General features: G+C 45.3%; 1 protein-coding gene across 1 annotated transcript in view; it reads left to right on the top strand.

The window, feature by feature from the left end:
- ME3 (malic enzyme 3) overlaps positions 1-21503 on the top strand; it is a 200650-nt gene that overhangs the window by 84669 nt on the left and 94478 nt on the right. The window lies entirely within an intron of this gene.

Raw genomic sequence — 21503 nt, 5'->3', positions numbered from 1 at the left:
AGCCATTGTTGGTCTGTAAATTAACTTGTTAGTTGTTGATTATGGAATTAAAAACTGGGACTGACTTTGCATGTAAACGTCTTGCATTCTCTTTGAAAGGAAGTCCCCAGGAATGCTTGAAGGAAGAGATCAAGAGGGTTGGGGTTCTGAACCCATCAGTGTAGAAGGTGCACTATGGTGCAAACATAATGGAAGAAGATAAAAAATAAAACTGCTGTCGGGATGAAATTCTGGATGCGGTGCAAACCTGAAGTCAAAGGGTTTTATCTGGAGGAAACACACTGGCACGTGGGCAGTGGAGTTCTCCCATTAGGCAGTGTATGGCACAGCTGGGCAGACTGTTACCACCTGTTGGATTCCCCCCATCCACTTCATGTGGGGTTGTGGATGTGTGCAATTCACAAACCCACTGTCCATGCGTACCCTCACTGTTCATCCTGTCCTTTCTTTTTCACACTGAACACATGCGCTCACTCACTTTCTTCACTCTCTTGGGACACAAGGGTCTGTGAAGTCTATCAATATAGGTCCTTAGGATGCCCTTCTCCTAAGTATCTGAGCTGGCTATCTGGCCTCTACTTCCTGGCCTCATTGGACAGTGTCAGTACAGTGCTTCTGCTGCGTTTGGAGTAGAGCCTTTCATGGTCTGGTAAGAAGCTGCAGGATTTGGCCTTGTGGGAATTGCTTAGTACGCAGCACATTTGCCATATATGAGTTTCACCTCAAAAGGTAGTAAAGGCCACATTAAATATAACTATCAGGTGTACATACTACATCATATGTCCATCGAGCACTTTTGGATCCATGTCAGCCTCTCTTTAACTTTAGATTCCCTAGGACACACACTAGCCTTTCAGCGCTGACTAATTGGGGCCTGATTCTCCATTGCCCTGTACCTTATGAAGTCATTTAAGTAGGCCTAAAACTTTACCTTTCTGATTAGTAGCATTTACACCTATTCTGCACTAGTGCCTTGACTGCATAAGGTGTAGGGCAATGAAGAATCAAGCCCCTAGGTAATAAAATCCAAACTCTGAGGTCTGAGGCAGAGATGTACTGAGCTCCAGCACCTGCCTTTGAAGAAGTAGAAGTGATGATCACTTTGCATCTTCCAGAATCAGATCCTCTATAGTAGGTCGAAATCTGAAATTATTTTGGCCTTGTCACTTACTGTGGACCCCAGTGGGCATTGTAACACAGCTCACCATCTGGTGCAACTTCAGCAAGGTGGGAGTTTCTCAACCGAGGCCAAGAATTAGTTGGAGTATTGCATGTTGTTGGGTTTGATGTATGGACAGAGGTTTGCTGAAGCCACACAGCACATGGATCTAATCAATGCTACTCATGGGCTATAAGGCCAGAAGGGACCATCATAATCACCTAGTCTGATTTCCTGCACATCGCAGGCCACAGAACCTCACCCACCCACTCCTGAAATAGACCCCTAACCTCCGGCTGAAGTCCTCAGATCATGATTTAAATATGAAAGTTACAGAGAATCCATCATTTACTCTAGTTTAAACCAGCGAGTGACCCATACACCAGGCTGCAGAGGAAGGCGAAAAACTGCCAGGGTCTCTGCCAGTATGACCCAGGGGGAAATTCCTTCCCAACCCCACATATGGTGATCAGTTAGACCCCATGCATGTGGGCAAGACCCACCAGCCAGAGAACTGGAAAAGAATTCACTGTAGTAATTCAAAACGCTGCCCATCTAGTGTGCCATCTCTGGCCATTGGATATATTTGCTACTAGCAGTCGGAGATGGGCTACATGCCATTTTAGGCAGTCTCATCATATCATTCCCTCCATAAATTTATCAAGCTCAGTCTTGAAACTAGTTAGATTTTTTGCCCCCACTGCTCCCTTGGAAGACTGTTTCAGAACTTCACTTCTCTGATGGTTAGAAATCTTCATCTAATTTCAAGTCTAAACTTGTTGATGGCCAGTAGATAGCCATTTGTTTGTGTGCCAACATTGGCCCTTAATTTAAATATCTCCTCTCCCTCCCTGGTGTTTATCCCTCTGATGTATTTATAGAGCAATCATATCTCCTCTCTGCCTTCGTTTGGTTAGGCTAAACAAGCCAAGCTCCTTAAGTCTCCTCTCATAAGGTAGGTTCTCCATTCCTCTCATCATTCTAGTAGCCCTTGTCTCACCTGTTCCAGTTTGAATTAATCTTTATTAAACATGGGAAATCAGAACTGCACGCAGTATTCCAGATGAGGTCTCACCAGTGCCTTGTATAATGACAATAACACTTCCCTATCTCTACTGGAAATCCCTCGCCTGATGCATTTTAGGATTGCATTAACCTTTTTCACAGCTGCATCACATTGGAGGCTCATAACTATCCTGGGACCTACCAATACATCCAGGTCTTTCTCCTCCTGTGTAGTTTCCAGTTAGTATGTCCCCATCTTATAGCAAAAATTCTAGCTAGTCTCTAAGGGCATGACCTTGGACTCTGCACTATTACATTTCATCCCTTTTTTTTTACTCCAGTTTTCAAGGCCATCATTTTATATCTTACAGTCCTCCTCCATATTTGCAATACCTGTACCTCTGAAATTTGTGTCATCTGCAGTTTTTATTAGCGCGCACACACTTTTTTTGCCAAAGTCATGAATGAAAAATGGTAAATAAAATTGATCCCAAGATGGATCCCTGAAGACCTGCACTAGTAATCTTCCTCCAGCCTCACAGTTCATTTTTTAGTATGACCCACTGTAGTCTCCCCTTTAACCAATTCCTTTATCCACCTTTCAGTTCTCATATTAATCCCCATCTTCTCCAATTTAACTAATAATTTCTCATATGGAACTATATCAAATACCACTGAAATCCAGGTAGATTAGATCTGCTGCATTTCCTTTGTGTAGAATATCAGTTATTTTCTCAAAGAAAGAGATCAGGTTGGCCTGGCACAATCTACCTTTTGTAAAATCATGTTGCATTTTATCCCAATAATCATTTACCTCTATGTCCTTAGCTACTTTCTCTTTCAAAATTTGTTCTAAGATCTTACATACAATTGATGTCAAACTAATAGGCCTGTAGTTTCCTGGATCACTTTTTTCCAATTCTTAAAAATAGGAACTATATTAGCAATTCTCCAGTCATAGGGTATGACCCCCCCCGAGTTTATGGATTCACTAAAAATCGTTGCTATTGGTCTTACAATTTCATGTGCCGGTTTCTTTAATATTCTTGGTTGGAGATTATCTGGGCCTTCTGATTTGCTCCCACTAAGCTCTTTGAATTTGACTTCCACCATGGATGCGGTAATTTCTACATCTATATCCTTGTTCCCATAAAGCACCCTGCCACTACTCCTAAATTCCTCATTAGCCTTATTAAAAATGGAGGCAAAGTATTTGGTTAGCTATTGGGCCATGCCTAGATTATCTTTAATCTCCACCCCATTCTCCATGCTTAGCGGTCCCACTACTTTCCTTTTCTTTTTATTTATATGGCACAAAAACCTTTTACTATTGGTTTAATTCCCTTTGCAAGGTCCAGCTCTGCTTGGATTTTGGCAATTCTCACTTTTCCCCTACACTTTCTGACCTCCAAGAGGTAGATTTCCTTGCTGCTCCATCCTGTCTTCCATTCCTTGTAGGCCTTCTGCTTTCTCTTAATTGCCTGTTTGAGATGCTTGTTCATCCAGTTTCGTCTCCAACTGTTCCCTACACATTTTTTTCCCCTTGCTTGGGATTCAGGCTTCAGGTAGTTTCTGCAACTTTAAGTAATTCCATCAAGGACCCTAGTTGCAGACCTATTTTTGTTGATCCTTCCATCTAGCTTAAACTGAATGAGCTCACGATCCCTCAAACCAAGATTGTCCCCTACAACCAGTTCTTCTAGGTCCTCACTATTTACCGATACTAAACCTAAAATGGCCTCTTATTGGTTCAGTGACTATTTGGTGAAGAAATCTGTCAGCTACCAGATCCAGGAATATCTGGGCCCTACTATTAATAGTAGCACTTGGCCCTCCAATCTATATCTGGGAATTTAATGTCTCCTATAATCATACAATTCCCAGGATAATTTGTTTAATTAAAATATAAAAAGTGTCTCTATCCATATCCTGATTGGATCCTGGGAGGCTATAACAGATAGGCCAAGCACTATCCTAGTGGAGACTCTGTTAGCTTTCTTCCCCGAAGTGATTTTGACCTAAACAGATACTGTTTTATCCATTCCATCACTTCTAATTTCTTTACAGTTTACCTTGTCATTAATATACAATGCTACTCCACCTCCTTTACCTTTTCTTCTGTCTTTCCTGAACAGCACATACCCTTCAATACCGTACTCCAGTCATGACTATCATTCCATCATGTTTCTGTTATCCCTATAATGTCTGGTTTCATTTCCTGCACCAGTACATCTAGTTCCTCCAGTTTCCTAGTTGGTCTCCTCTCTTTGGTTTACAGACATCTTAGTTGTTTCTGCTTCACTTTGCCCAGATTCCTCAGCTGATTAGGTACAGTCATTCTATTGCCAGTATCTCCTACCTGACTATTAGTGCCAATACCAATGACACTATCGTTCCTCTTGATATCCATTCTCCTACCCTCTGTTCTTCTTTTCTCCATTGCTGTATCCTCTTGATTTTTCACTCACTCAGTATTAGACTCAGGCTTGGCGATTACATAGAATCATAGAATACCAGGGTTGGAAGGGACCTCAGAAGGTCATCTAGTCCAACCCCCTGCTCAAAGCAGGACCAATCCCTAGACAGATTTTTGCCCCAGATCCCTAAATGGCCCCCTCAAGGATTGAACTCAAACCCTGGGTTTAGCAGGCCAATGCTCAAACCACTGAGCTATCCCTCCCAACCGTCTACCCTGAATTCCTAGTTTAAAGTTCTTTTAATCAGTTGTGTCAACTTCCATCCCAGAAATCTATTTCCCTGCTGACTCAGGTGGAGTCCATCCCAGGAGAACAATCTTCTGTCCGGTGAATAGTGGTCGAATATCCCCAAGACCTCCTTATAGCACCATTGCCTGAGCCATCTGCTGATCATCATAATCTTGTCTTGCCTTCGCCCTCCTCCTCTAGGGACAGGTAAATCCCACTGAAGATCACCTGAGCCTCCATTTCTTTAAGCGTCTTCCTCAGCCTGGCATAGTCTCCCTGGATATGTCCCAGCAAGAATCCAGCAGTATCATTTGTTCCCACGTGAAGGACAATCAGTGGATTCTTTGCTGCTCCCATTTGGATCCTTTCAGCCTCAGGTCCATAGCCCATAGCTCAACTCCTGGTGCACAGCACACCGTTCTGTGCCTGGGATCAGCTCTGGTGACAGACCTGTCTGTTCTTCTTAGTAGAGACTCCCCAGTCATCTAGACCTGCCTCTTCCTGGTGTTGGTGCAATTCTCCAGCCTTCCTCCTTCTATTCTTTCTGGCTGGAAGTCTTCTTGCCTTTTGTTCTCATTTGCAGTCTTCTGCAAGTCATCCTGTATACTCCTGGGGCTCCAAATTCTGGCTATCTTCATTGACTCTTCTGCTCTTCTTGTAGGACTAGCTGCTTTTCTCTTCTTCCTTGCTCTCCGACCTTCTGTTACTGGCTGCTTCTCTGATTCAGCAAACCAGTTCTTCATCTCTATTTCTCCTTCACTAGCAGTCTTTTCCTCTGCCTGGGTGTCTTAGTCACATACTTCCCCTGGCCACTTTCCTCATCCAGCACTCTACCTTCACAGTTCTCTGGTTCAACTTGCATCTGCAAGTCTTGAGTTTTCCCTTCAGCCTCTTCTTGCCTTCCCACCATTATCCGCTCAAATCCCCCTCAAAACTCAACCACAGTTTCTACCTGCATCTCCAGACCTTGGATCTTCCCTTCCATCAGACCTGTCAAGCAGCACTTCATACAAACGAAGCACCTTTCAGATACTCATTCCAGGATAATGTACATCCCGCAGCTAGGCCCACTGACAGCAATTCCGGGCCCCAGGGCAAAACAGACAATGCCCCCCCTAGAGAGAAGCTGTCCAGCCCCACTGCCCAGGAAATATCCCCATGGAGGGTTCCTTGCCAGCAGGCACAGAGACAACCCTGCTGACTCTGAGCCAGCCCTCCCACACAGCTGTATCTGGGGGGTCTCTGGCTGCCCTCCGGTGGGCAGAAGCTATTGCATTGTGGCTGGGTGCCGGGTGGGGAGAGGCGGGGCCAGGCGAGGGATGCGCTGGTGCTGATGCTGCAGGGATCTTGCAGCATTTGCAGTGGCACTTGTTGATTGGTGGGCTGAGCCAGGGTGACATCAGCGGTCGGCTCAGTGCAGTGGGAGGTGTCTATAAAAGGCCCCGGCAGGAGCCTGGCCACTATCCCATCCTCCTGGGCCCTTTTAAGTAGCCAGGCCCCTTGAGCAATTGAACCCGTTCCCCTTCCCCCATCGGCGGACCTGCCCCTAGCTTTCACATCCAGTCATCTTCATTATCTCTTCCATTCTATTGGTCACTACCACTGCTGCCTCTGTAGCTGTCATAGACTTCCCTCCTAAGCTCCTGCCAAGGAACCCACACACACACACACACCAAAAGCCACACACTTTCCCCCGAATTCCCCCTCCACTCCCCTGTTTTTAGCTCTATTTGCTGGCTCCTGTGCCGCTGCTTCTGCCATTTCCCTTTCAGGATCATCATATTAAGGATTTTTAACATTAGTCTAGATTCCTTGAATAAACACTCTGTTTTCCCCTGCTATAGTCACGGTTCACCTCTGAATCACTTGACTTACTCTGCGATATAATCAAAATGACTAGTTGTATTGCCAGAGGAAGGAAACTGCTTTGTTGGCCTCAGCCAGTCTTCCTCTTAGCAGGCAGAGGCTGTAGCAATGGCTGTGCTGAACTGGACAGCCAGCAGTTGTGCCAAGAACAATATCGTTAGCATTTAGGTGATAGCATCTAGGGCAAGGAAGCCACAGCCAGCACATCCCTCATCCTGCGCCGCTTCCTGCAACCCCCACTGGCCTGGGACAGCAAACCGCAGCCAGTTGGAGCTGCGATCGGCCGAACCTGCAGATGCGGCAGGTAAATAAACCAGCCCAGCCCGCCAGGGTCCTTACCCTGGTGAGCCGCATGCCAAAGGTGCCGATCCCTGATCTAGGGGAATCAAAAATTGAAACTTTTTATTAAACCCATTTGAAGCTTTACCAGAAGGGTGATTTATGGCTTTCTAATAACAACAGCCGGCTCAGCTGTTTTGATCGACATATGGTAAAGCAAACTGACACACACATTCTGTAAAATCTCTGCCACAATTCTTGTTTCATAGAAATGTTTATCAGACAACTGGCAGCATGAAAGCATTTTTACTGTCACTTTCATCACTAAACAATGCAAGACATTTTCTTCCCATCTTGTTCTTGGAACAACTTAGTCTTTGTTTTATATTGGTGTCCTTGATCAAAAACAATTGGAGGAGGAGGAGCTGCATAGCTTAGATTTCTAGCCCTTTTCATTGCACGATCTCAGAGACTTTATTTTCATTTATTTATTTGATTTATAGTGGTAGGTACCTCTCTAGTGCTCTGGGCACTTTTTGAAAAAAATATTTTATCAAATCCAATAATAATAAAAATGTTATAAAGCTATTTATGGTATGTCCCCACCTGGAATACTGTGTACAGTTCTGATCAGACCTTCTGGAAAAATGACAGAGCTGATATAGAAAGGGTGCAGAAACGAGTGTAGTGGATGATGAGAGGCATGAAAATTAGAAGGCATTGGGACTCAGTAATGTCTGCGGAATCTCAGAGATCCTTGCAAGGAAAGTGCAATAGAAGTGTGAGACATTGTTTAATATTTGTATAACAATAGTGCTCAGAGGCCCCTTTCTGTATGGGGGCCCCATCATGCTGGATAATAAGAACATAAGAACGGCCATACTGGGTCAGATCAAAGGTCCATCTAGCCCAGTATCCTGTCTTCTGACAGTGGCCAGTACCAGGTGCCCCAGAGAGAACGAACAGAACAGGAAATCATCAAGTGATCCATCCCGTTGCCTATTCCCTGCTTCTGGCAAACAGAGACTAGGGACACCCTGCCCATCCTGGCTAATAATATATATATATATATGATAAAATTTGATAATATGATAATATATGATAAAATTTAGACACAATGTAATTAGAATGAGCACAGCAAAGGCTGATAATTAACACAAGGTGCAGGAAGAGGGCATAGAAGGGTCATGAGGGTTACAAAAGTTAAAGGTCAAGTGAAACCTTTATTGGTACTTAGACATCCTGGCTCTTCTTTGGATGAAATCAAAATGGACTATACTAAAATATGAGGCCAAAGTCTGAACTGAGCTGGTTCGGGTCAGAGGACAGTCACAGACAGCTAGCTTCTTTTCCTTTATGACGTCAATAGAGGTGTCTGGATTGAGTCCAGCATTTGAACAAAACATGTGTTGGCAAAATAACACCCCCAGGAGTCAGGACAAAGGTGGCCGTTAGTGTTGGAAGGGTGCTAGGCTGGGAAGGAAGGAAGTGTGTGTGTGCGCGTGAGAGAAAGATACACACAAGTTAAAACTGAGAAGCAGATTTGCGACCCGGCCTAGCACCCTTCCAGCACTAAACATGATCGTGGTGTAACATATATAGTTTCTCTCTTTATTTATTTATTTATCACTCTTCAGTAAAATAAAGAGGCGCAGGGCATTTGATGCCTTGAAAGAAAAGAAAATGGCAGCAGGCTGAAGACAACCATGGTGCAGTCTTATGGGAGGCTGGGGAAGAGAAAGAAAAATGTCCTCAAGCTGAAAAGAGAGAAGTTCAGATGCTCGGGGACAGCTGCCAAATCAGAAGAGCACAAAGGGCTCCCCTCTCTCACAGCTCGTTCTAAAGCAGTGATTGCCAACCTTTTTACACCCAAGATCTCTTTTTGAATTTAAGGGCAACCCAGGATCTATCCCACTCCTTTCCTGAGGCCCAGCGTCTTCCCCGAAGCCCCGCCCCACTAACTCCATTGCCCCCCTCTCTCTGTTGCTCACTCTCCCCCACCCTCAATGACTTTCACCAGGCTGAGACAGGGGGGTGGGGTATGTGGGGGAGGTGCCGGCTCTGGGATGGGGCCAAGGGGTTCGCAGTATGGAAGGGAGCTCTAGGCTGAACCTGAGGCAGGGGACTGGGGTGCAAGAGGGGTGCAAGCTCTGAGAGTGGGATTGGATGCAGGAGGGGACTCCAGGATGGGGCAGAGTGTTGGGGTGCAGGAGGGGGTGCAGGCTCTGGGAGGGTGTTTGGGTATAGGAGGAGGCTCCAGGCTGGGGCAGAGTCTTGGGTATAGGAGAGGGTATGGGGTGCTGGCTCTGGGAGGGGGTCAGGGTGGAGGAGGGGTACAGGGTGCTGGCTCTGGGAGGGGGTCAAGGTGTAGGAGGGGGTACGGGGCGCTGGCTCTGGGAGGGGGTCAGGGTGCAGGAGGGGCTACGGGGTGCTGGAGGGCGGTTGGGGTGCAGGCTCCTGCCGGGTGGCACTTACCTCGGGTGGCTCCTGGTTGGTGGTGTAGCGGGGCTGCCGCTAAGGCAGGCTTCCTGCCTGCCTTGGCCCCATGCCACTCTTGGGAGGGGCCAACACACCCTGTGGCCCTGGGGAGGCACGTGGTTCTGCACGCTGCCCCTCTCTGCTGGCACCGCCCTCGCAGGTCCCATTGGCTGGGAACAGGGAACTGTGGTCAATGGGACCTGCAGGGGCGGGGCTTGCAGGCAGCGCACGGAGATCCCTGCCTCCTCCTCCCCTGGGGCTGCAGGGGTGCACCGGCCGCTTCTGCAAGCAACGTGGGGCCGGAGCAGGCAGGAAGCCTGCCTTAGTGGTAGCCCCGCTGCACCGCTGGACTTTTAGTGGCTGGAGATCACGATCGACTGGTTGGTGATCACTGTTCTAAAGGGAAGATGGAGGCAGGAATTAGTCCCAGTGCCAAAGGGTAGGAGAAATGAAAAGCTTAATCCTGCTCAGGTAAAGTCCCATTGACTAGTGGGAGCAGAAGGAGGCTCTAAATCAGGGGTTCTCAACCTTTTTCTCTCTAACCCCCCCCCCCCGACAATGCTACAAAAACTCCAAGGCCCACCTGTGCTACAACGAGGGTTTTTCTGCATATCCCGTAGATTAAAAGCTGTATTATATGGATTGTTATACATTTAAACACACACACACATAAAATATACATAAAAGGATAATATAGGCACAAAACTAAACTGAATATTATTTTTTTATTTACTCAGTGTGAAACTTGTTGTTGGTGCTGATCAGCAGTTCTGTCAAGATGTGGGCGTATCTTTGCCAAGCACACACGCATGTCATGGTCAGTGTTCATCCTGGTTCGGTACTTTGTTTTCATTGATGTCGTGGCTGAAAATCCAGCTTCACCTAAGTAGGTGATACTAAAGGGGATCAAAACTTTCAGCGCTGCAGAAGAAGCTGTGATGTACTCATTGGAACACTCACACCAAAATGTCTCTAGCGGCATTTCTTTGAACCTGGTTCTGAGGGAACTGTCTGATGAAATGTCAATGAGCTCTTCTAACAACTTTGATGGAACAGCGGATGGAAGTTTAGCTTCAGTGTTCTCACTAAAGACGTTTGTAATGCACACATGTGTAGCAGCTTGTTCTGTTGTGAGTTTGGCAAAATAAGCATTACATTTGTTAAGCAGACCAGACAGATGCACTGCTAGATGAGGTTAATTACATCAAAGTCAATGTTTCATTTCTGAATGAAAGAACGTAAGAGCTCACACATATCAGCAGTGCCCCCACAGACACAAACTTTCCGGAGTTGTAGTTTTCTTTTGAATGCCTCAATTCTTTCATGCTGGGCAATAAAATTAGTCTTTCCCACCATATGTCTGTGAGGTAATCCAGTTTTGCCAGCCACACATCATCTTTCAGCACTTTGGCAAATTCAGTTTTCTTATCAACTAAGAAAGTACATAACTCTTCCTTGAAATTAAATATACGGGCAAGCAATCTGCCTCGAGACAGCCATCTCACCTCTGTACGCATGAGCAAGGAATGGTGCTCTGCACCCACTTCCTCACAAAGTGCAGCAAAACACCTGGAGTTTGTTGCTGTGGATTTAATAAAATTAACACGGGTTACTGCTGTGTTCAGAACTGTGAAGACCTGGTTCAATACCTTTTGCACCAAGTGCTTCTCGGTGTAAAAAGCAGTGTGTCCAAATAGTGTGAGGTGCAACGGCTTTTATTTTTTGCACAACACCAGAATGCTTTCGGGTCATTGCTGCAGCTCCATCAGTGCAGACCCCAATGCAATTAGTCCAGCTGATTTCTGCTGAAATTATAAAATCATCTAACAGTTTGAAAATGTCATCTGACTTTGTTGTTGTCTTGAGCTCTTTGCAAAACAAAAAGTCTTCCTTTATTTCCTTATTCCACACATACCAAATATAGGCAAGTAAATGGGACATCCGACAAAAGTTCATGCTCCAATACGTCAGTTAGTCTAAGGTGCCACAGGACTCTTTGCTGCTTTTACAGATCCAGACTAACACGGCTACCCCTCTGATACGGGACATTTTTGAAATGTCTGTGGATGACCTCCTGAGGTCTCTTCCAACCCTGATATTCTATGATTCTACAGCAAAATCATTGTCACGCAGCTGATCAATACACTGAGAAACTGTGTCTTCTGACATAGAATTGATCCGTCGTCTGACAGAGTCATTTGATGTCGGTATTTTGTCTGGACCTTGGTCTTCTCCTCTCCAAACACTTCCTTAGTTATTTCAATAGCACATGGCATTATCAAAATCTCAGCAATCGCATGTGATTTCTTTGTTCAAGCAATTTTCTGCACCATTATGTAGTATGATCTTAAAAGCTTTTTATCTGCAGTAGTTGTGAATTTCATTACTGCTTTAGTACCAAACATTTCCTTGGCCTTTTGCTCAAAAAATGAATGGTGCTTATCCTAATAGATGTCATGTTTTGTAATTAAGTGCCTCTGTAATTTGGAGGGTTTCAGACATTTATTGGACAATACTTGTGCACAAATTACACACTGCGGCTGAGGTATATCTCCAATTCCGGAACAAATAAAACTGAAATTCAAATATCTGTCTTCATATTACCTAAATTTTGCGAAGTTAATAGCAGCTTTATGTTTCTTACTCACATCACCTTCTTGATGTTCTTCAACCATTATGGTGGTTGAACTTGCTGAAGGAAGTTTGCTATCATCGCTCTGTGGATTTTGTTGCTTTGAAAGCTGATGATCGCATTAAAAATGTATCCATATCTGATATTTATTGTTTGCACTTACAAATGTTTTCCCTGTGCTGTGGAACTTGTCCTGCTCCTGTTGCAATAGCTCCTTTATGACCAGTAAAGGGAGCTAGCTAACTTGCAAGGCTGGCGTCAGACTCACTGGGCCAAGGGCAGAAACCAAGGAATGAGCCCTCGCAGGCAAAGTCTCTGGGGGCAGAGCCAGAGCTGGGCCAGAAGTCCTTAAGGCTGACCTGCAGGCTGGGTGGCTCTGACCCGGAAGTCTGAGTCTCCACCTTCCACGCAGAAAGCCGGGGCTTGCGCTTCAGCCCTGCTGGGGGGCGGGGCTCCAGCCCATAGGGCACAGGGTCAGCCCCCAGCTAGCTTCAGCACTGTCAGTGGGTCTCAGAGATTCAGCCCTGGCTCCCAGCTTTAGCCCTGCGGGGGCATCCGGCCAATGGGTTTCAACCACAGCTCCCAGCTTCAGCCTGCGGCACTGCGGCTTCAGCCCCACTGCAGCACCGGGACTCAGGGCTTCAGCCCATGGCTCCCAGCAGCTGCCCTGCCTTGGCACTAGGGCTCGAGGATTTAGTATGGGGCTCAGGGTTGCACCCCTGCAGCTCCCAGCTGAAGCCTCACCACAGCAACTGGGCTCAGGGCTTCAGCTCTGTGGCTGTTGCCTGGAAGGGTATGTTGGGGCTCTAGGCTTCAGCCGTGGGGACCCCAGGGACCCCCTGAAAGGGGTTGCTGCCCCCCAGGGAGCCACAGACCCCGGTTGAGAACCACTGCTTTAAATGGGGGGAGGGAGAGCTCAGTGGCTTGAGCATTGACCTGCTAAACCCAGGGTTGTGATTTCAATCCTTGAGGGGGCCATTTAGGGAACTGGGGTAAAAATCTGTCTGGGGGTTGGCTCTGCTTTGAGCAGGGGGTTGGACTAGATGACCTCCTAAGGTCCCTTCCAACCCTGATATTCTATGATGCTGACAATGAGCAGAGCATCCTTGTGCCATAGAAGGAGCAGAACATCAAATGCCCCTCTCATACTACTCAGGGCCATGGGAGACTGCATGCTGCTGCGTTGTCTCTTAACTAATTGGTTACAGTGCAGATTTGCACAGTCATAGATGATTTTACACATTCTCCACATGCACATTGTGATCATTATTCTTTATTTGTAGAGCCCTAGTGTTTAGCTGGGCATTTTGGACAGAACTTAGGCCAAAGCGCTCGCTTTGTAGATACACTACTGGAGGGGGCAGGGAACAACACAGGCCCTGTGAATTAGTCAAATGGGGGATGGTGATCAGGGGCATCTCTATGGGGAGATCTATAGCTATTTGCCCCTTTGACTACATCTTAGAGTTTTCGTGCTTAAATAACATAGAGAAAACAGTTTTTAGGGTTACTTTCATTAGTGTATTAGTTTTACTTAAAAAATGTGAGGGAATTTCACATTTAAGATAAGATGGGACAGGCAGGATCTAGAGACTTAAAGCTTCCCATTTCTGTGGCACCTCTTGTCTGATGATGTCAAAGTGCTTTATATATACTAATGATGTCCCTCAATGGGCTGTGAAGGATGCAAGTATGACCCCATTTTACAGGTGTGGAAACTGAGGGACAGAGACTGTGTCTTGCACAAGATCTTACAGCAGTGAATAGAGAGCATTACAGTGTACTGGAGATATTGTCAGAAAAGGGTGTCTTCCCATATCCATGTTTTCCCTTGAATTTGGGGTCCTTTTCAGTTGTAGTTCATACTGATGTGGGAATGATCACGGTAGGGGAAATCCTGATCCCATTAAAAGCAGCAGCAGCAAAACTATCATTGACTTCAGTGGGGCCAGGATTTCACACACCCCCCATCCCTGATTTTATCGCAAGGCTGCCTTTTTGTTCTGTTTGTACAGTGCGCAGCACCGTGGGATCCTGGTCCAGGACTGGGGCTCCCAAGCACCTCAGTGATACAAATAATTAATAAAGCTATGGCTCCATGGCATGAGCAGTGACTTACAGTAGACTCCATCTGTGCTCTCCAAGGGCATAATAAGACTACAGTTGGTCACCACTACATCAAACCCAAAATGCTTCAAACAGGCAAGCCTAGAAGAGGCAGAATGGCTGTTGTAGTGGATTATGTGTGTGCTGTAAACATGAAGACTTTTGTCCTCCAAAAACTAACGTGCTGATCCTGTGCTAACAGTAATTAGATAACTCCTCTATCTAGCTAACTAGCTAGCTAGCTTTCCAATTGTGTCTAGGATCGCTGAATGAAGTTATTACTCTCAATAGTTCTGAATCCCTAGAACATGCAAGTATGATCTGCTGTCTGTATAACAAAGGCATTTACCAGACAAGCTAAAATAATGACTTTTTAAACTGTACTCTTTCCATTCAAAATTTCAGGATCAAATTTAAATCTTGATGTTGCCTTGATCGTTGTGCTGATACAGGTTTGATTGTTTGAACTGAACACGAGGGGCTGTTTTTCATACTTACATTTTAAATTTGCATTCCTCAATAAGTAGAATTCTTCTTGTCCAGGGGGAGTGTGAGCTGTACTTGGGATCAGCATGACTTTATAAGATCATAAAGACTGCTGTACTGTAACTGAGAAATGTTCCATCTAGTTAGAGGAGCTCTTACAATGGCTGTTGCCTGATGTTTCAAAAGAAGACACGATGCATAGTTAAGCACTGGAATAGACTTCCAAGAAAGGTTGTGGAATCCCCATCATTGGAGGTTTTCAAGACCAAATTGTACAAACACATGTCAGGAATGGTCATTCTTGGTTTACTTGGTCCAGCCTCAGCACAGTTTCTGGACTATATGACTTCTCAAGGTCTCATCCAGCACTACATTTCTGTGATTTTATTATTCTATGCATAGCATAATGTATCTACTTATGAAGTACTATACCGTAGGGTATGGGGGAGCTCCATCTCCTGCCCTCCCCCCTCAGCTGGTGATCAACGTATGCTCTAGAACAGTGGTCCCCAACGCAGTGCCCGTGGGCGCAATGGTGCCCGCGGGGGCATCTATGTGCGCCCGCATACTGGCCGGCGGACAAGCATCTGCTGAAATGCTGCCGAAAAGCGGCATCATCAAGAGGCGTCGCTGCCGAAATGCCACTGATTTTTGGCGGCAATGCCTCTTGATGATGCTGCTTCAGCAGCATTTCGGCAGATGCTTCTCCGCTGGCCATGGTCCTCGGTGGCTCGTCGTCCGGCGCCCGCCACCCGGAAAAGGTTGGGGACCACTGCTCTAGAAGACTCTCAAACATTATAGCTTTTATCCTAGCAAATGAAACTGGAGATGTTGTGGTATTTCAAGAAAGTTGGTTATCCACAAACTAACTCCACAGAAGGTATGGGGTAGTGTAATAATGTGTGTAACAGAGCCCGTTACTGGCTGAGCTTGGAACTGTTTTGCCAGAGGCTTTGGTGAGCCTTGGAACCAAAAAGCCACCAGTTCATGTTTCAATATGTTTGAGGTCGGGTTTTTTCTTTCTTTCTGAATTGAGAGACTTCCCAATGCAGGATTCAGATGTCTTATGTGGACAATATTTCCCTGAGATCTAGCTGTGCACATAGCTGGTATATAACAGCTGACAGTCTCATTACTGCTTGCCTGACCCTTGCCTACCTTTTCCTTCTGATTGTTCTGTGACAGGATGCAGCAAGTGGTTGTATTAGGATGTTAAGCCCTTTAGGGCTGGGATTGTCTCTTATTCTGTATACACAGCGTCCAGCCCAGTGGGGCTCCAATCCTGATTGGAGCCTCTTTGTTACTGTAATACAAATAATAATGTGTCAGGTCTCTTCTGTCATCTTCCAGGTTCTACCCCAGAGTGCCTGTGAGGCTCAGCTTACCCATTCTGTAAAATGGGTACAGTATTACTTCTCTAACTCACTGGGGTATAGAGGGTTCTTACTGAACTGGTGTTTATAAAGCCCTTTGAGACTCTCCTATGGAAAAACAACTATGGGCCTGAATTAATATTAGTGAAACCAATGAAAGTGTTTCCATGGATTTGAATAGTAATTGGATCCTCCTCTATGAGTGTTGTTTTTATTTCTCAGGGTTTTTTTTCAGAAGAAACAGGAAATGAATCAGGCCAACATTCGAGCTTTTTAAGAACCAATTACGATAATTTATTACCTGACAGTCACCTTGAAAAAACCATCTATCAAAACATCTCAATATCCCCTTCTAATACACTAGTAAGGGTATTTTTAAATATATGTACAGCTGGAAGATCCCTTACAAAAGCATTCAGTCGGATTAGTAATGATTTCTTTATGAGTTTTGCCTAGACCTGTTTTGAAAATCTGTTTGCCTGGATATTAAAGGGAGTCAAAACTCTTATAATTGCTAACATATGGATCTGTTTGTTTTTTGTGAAGAAAAATTGGTGCCTTGGGGCCTGGAAACCGATGGGAAATAGTAACGAGCCCTCTGCTAATTGTCATGCATAACCCTATCACTGGGGTCTGCAGGGATAATGTGAGGATTTGGGATCTTTACAACAAAATTGTTCATATGGTTCAATAAATAAAACCTTGTAAACACTTTGGTTCTGAATTAACACATGGAAAAAAATGTGAAACAAACAAACTTTCCAATAATGTCGTGGAATATCAGTACTTCACCCTTTGTGCCCCTCTCTGTTTGTCACTCTTTCATTGTTTCGCATCTAATGTTGGGGATGGCCTGATCATGGAAATGCTTACTGTGCTGAGTTTGCAGGATCGAGCTCTTAGCCTGCAATCACTTTGCGACAGGGACCTTCTCTTAATTTATAGGCCCAAGTCTGTGCTCATACAGCAACATAAATGAGGAGTAACTGCCCTGACGTCTTTGGAGTTGCACGGCTGTGAAACTGGTGTAAATGAGAGCAGTATTTGATCCTGTGACTGTAGCCCAACCAAATAAATCAAACTTGCACAAAGCAATAAATATTATTACAGCCCCAATGGCAGTTAATACACTTGATGCCATAATTAGATCAATTGACTTTACTCTAGTTAAATCCCCAGACTCTGATATTTGTACTAAAGGTCTTTACAAAGCAAATGAAAAGTTGAGCTGCTTAATGATCATTTTTGAAAGTTCCTAATTTCCGTGGGAGAGGAAGGGCTACTGTCCGACTGGATTAGAAACCAACAACTATTGCACCAGTTTGTAAAAAAAGGATGACCAGGAGCGTGGGATTTGAACCCAGAGAGAGAAACTGTTAAAAGGGAATTTGTAAATCATGGTCAACAAAAGGTTTGCACAACAGTGGGAATGTGTAATGGGAAATTCTTCTGGGGTTGCAGAGGAGATCTCAAAACATGCTGAGTAAAACCGCCTGAAAATCCAGAAGCAACAAGTACTGTCTTTTTTTCTTTTTTTCTTTTTTCTTTTAGTTTTTTTTACTAAAAAATCAAAATGGCAATACTCCATAAGATATAAGAAAAAAGAGGGCACCCATCCCCATGTCCTTCATGCTGCTTCAATCCATGTTATACAAATAATATATTATGGGCAGCAGGTATAATATGCCAGGTGAGGCTAACCCTCCCCTAAGTCAAGCCCTGGCCCTGCCCATGCTCCGCCCTTTCCTCCAAGCCAATGGGAGCTCAGCTGCTGCGGGAGGCCAGTGGCCCAGTGCTGGGGCCCACACTGGGGGCAGCCGGCAGCCTGGTGCTGGGGGGCAACCGGTGGCCCAGTGCTGTGGCCGCGCTGCAGGCGGCCCGACGCTCGGGGTGGCCGGTGGCCCTGGGCAGTTCAGCCAGGGCTCCTCCAACCACGGAGAAGGGGTGCTTGGGGCTCCAGCAGATGGGAGGGCAGTAGGGGCGGGGGTTCACGTAGAAGGGGCGGGGCCGCGGGGCTAGCCTCCCTGAAGGGGGGAGTTCATGTGCCACTCATGCGATATATATTTAAAAAATACAATTCCTATAGGGCAAGGGATGGCTTGTGCAAGCCCCTCTGTGCCACTAAAGCTTTGCCATAGAGCTCTGCAGGGAAAGGACTGAGGAGTGACGGGAGCTGTGCAAGGTGTGATCGCCATCCCTCCCCTTTCCCATGCATGATAGAGTGGTACTCTGCACCCACCTTGAGTTGGATGGTGCAGAGGGGGTCAGAGGAGGGGGCCCCTTATGGAAAATGCTATTGACCATAGCAGAAAACAATAACCTTTGAATTTATTATTTGAATTTTAATAGAGATGTATTATTATTATTTAATTATTGCATGTATATACTAACACCTAGGTACCTCAGTCATGGACCAGGACCCATTGTGCTAGGTGCTGTACAAATGGACCAAAAGGACAGTCCCTGCCCCAAAGAGCTTACAATCTAAGTATAGCCCTGCTATAGAATTTTATAGGTCCAAATACCTATGGAAAGGATGTTATTCTCTACAGATTTTAAATAGCATCTATAGAACCCTATTAAATGTCTATGTAGAGCCCAGTTGTTTTTAGTTTACATTCAGTACGGCTTTCCCATAAGCTTGACTAAATAGTGGTTGCAGAGGAGTTCTGGCCACTCTTGCAGCCCACAGACCGGAACAGTATTGCTACAGACCTGCTTGTGGGTTACAGGATGAATTCTGTCCCAACTGGATTGGGAAGGTAAATTAATTTCACTCATGTTCATTGCCAATCACATTGCTCTCGTCAGACTGGGAAATTACCATTCTGTGCCATGTGTCCTAAGCACTGGCCCATGGCTCCCTGTAACAGCAGAATCACTGGTCCTGCCATCCAACCAGCCCCTGGACTGCTAGGTACTGTGGGAATTAGTTGTGTTGTAGGATACAGAGCTTTTGAAAGACACTGCAAATTAAGGCCTTGATCTGGAGAGGTGCTGAGCACCTACATCTGGCTTTGACTTTTAATGGGTATTGTGGGTGCTCAGTGGGGTGTATTGAAAACTGTTAAAATTGTGATTCGTTACTTTAAATTCTCTGGGGTTTCTTGGTCCTGTTTGTAGTCAGGGGGCTCTGAAAGGAGGTGTGCAAGCAGAGTCTGCTAAGCAGGCAGACAGCCTAGAGTAAAGAGGGGTGACATGCCTCTCTGTTTCGGGGAGCAGCCTGCTTTGTCTCTTTCTGTTTTGAGGTTCTTATGTGATATCATTCTGGAGTCTAATAATAAAGTTATGTTTCATGGAAAACTTCCAGCAAGAGCATTTTTATGTTTTTATCTAACGTCTCTGCATGCCCTCAACAGAACACTTGGCTCCCTATAAGATCAGACTCCAACAGCCTGATCCAGCTCCTGTTAAAGGCAGTAGGAGTGTTCCATTGATTTTAGTAGTAGTAAGATCAGGCTCTGTAGCTTTGCGGTAACTGACATTTTGTATCTTCCTTGCCCAGTCTTGGAAAATGGGGAATGGGATTCAGTTGCAAAGAAGCTGCTATCTACTGGTTAAAGGCCCTCTCAAATAAGAGAGGGTGTGAACATGGACTCACAGACTAAGTCAGAAGGACCATCATGATCATCTAAACATCTGAGGCTTAACTAGAGCTAGAATCTTCATCCATACCCCCTCTCCACAAGAAGTTTCCTTGTAATGTTATGCTCAGCTAGTGGTTGGATTTTCCCATTTGTTTTTTGTTTTACTTTTCATGAAGTCGATTTCATGAAGTGAATCCACTACAATGATTCATTTTCCATATGTTTTTTAAAATGATCAGAATGCTTGTTGATTGGTTTTAGCTCTTTTAGGAAGTAGCTAGCCACATTACTTACCAATGATAGCAACACAAGAAAAATGACCCATGCGATATGGCTTTTAGGCAGAACTCTTATATTAACTCAGTGCATAGAACCGTTTAACCAAGGGGTTCTTTGCACAGGCCTACTATTAGGCCAGGGGTCGGCAACCTTTGGCATGCGGCCCATCAGGGAAATCCGCTGACAGGCCAGCACAGTTTGTTTACCTGCCTCATCCGCAGGTTCGACCGATCGCAGCTCCCACTGGCTCATCGTTCCAGGCCAATGGGGGCTGCAGGAAGTGATGCAGGCCAAGGGATGTGCTGCCCACCGCTTCCCGCAGCCCACATTGGCCTGGAGTGGCAAACCATGGCCAGTGGGAGCTGTGATTAGCCACATCTCCGGACGCTGCAAGTAGAGAAACGTCCCAGCCCGCCAGTGGATTTCCCTGACGGGCCACGTGCCAAAGGTTGCCGATCCCTGTTTGAGGTCTTCTGATAATCTTATTGGAGAAATGCTCCCAGAGGCCTGGCAGCCTGGGTTTTATTCTGAGCTCTGCCATAGACTCCTCCTTGTGTGACTGAGGCCTTGCCTACATTGCAAACTTTTACTCCTGTAACTATAGTTAAAGCAGCAAAAAACAAAACAAATGAAAAAATCCCAAACAAGCAAGCCCTAGTGTAGATGCAATTATTCCAGTATAAAAGTTCCTATACCAGTATAGCATATTCTAGTTCAGTGAAGCAAAATAAGCTATACTGGTATAAAGCACATTATATGGGTATAATTGTGTCTACCCTAGGGTTTTTACCGGCATAACTATATTGATTTAAAAATATCACACTCCTAATAGACATAGCTATGCCAGTAACTATACCCAGTTCTCTTCTAAAGGAGCAGCAGCCACTGGATTTCTTTGTTTCTAGGTTTGTCCCTTTCCCTCTGGGGATGAAATCAGCTGCTTTGCTCCCAAACCTCAATAAGTCCCTCCAAATTGATCGTTCTGTTTAGGCATGTGGGTTTTTCTATCCTTGCTTTAATGCTTAACTTTTCTGCTGGCCTCTTTACTCCTCTGTATTTGTAGGAAATGGATGGCTTGAACTTGTGGTTATCTCTTTCTTTGACATCCATTGTAGCTAAACTTTGACATTTGTAGTAGTTGTGAGCCTTTTCCCTGCTGTGCCACAATATTTTCATTGTAAAGCCCAGAACTGACTTAGAGCTGGTGTCCAATGTTGATTTTATTCTCTATTATTTCAGAAGCCTTGCAGGTGTGGAGACTAAATGTCAAAAGTACAAAGGAGAACAATACACTTTTCTTCCTGTTTCAGTTGGGCAATATCAGGCACGCTTCTTGGGGAAATATTTTTTGGAATGCTCTCAGAAGAGCTTCCTCTCTTTCCATTGTTTTATAATGCATTTTTTTGCATATCCATCTGGAGTTCACTACTGTATAAACAGAGGTCAGAGATGCTATTAGAACAGAGAAATGGTCTGTCCAGTCCCATGTCCTAGCTTCAACTCTGTTCGACGTTAGCTCCTTCAGAGGAGTGTGCCAGACACACACGA

This window comes from Mauremys reevesii, linkage group 1 (assembly GCF_016161935.1).
Source record: "Mauremys reevesii isolate NIE-2019 linkage group 1, ASM1616193v1, whole genome shotgun sequence".
Taxonomy (NCBI): domain Eukaryota; kingdom Metazoa; phylum Chordata; order Testudines; family Geoemydidae; genus Mauremys; species Mauremys reevesii.
Note: the sequence above shows the minus strand (reverse complement) of the source record. Positions and strands in the feature narration are given on the sequence as shown.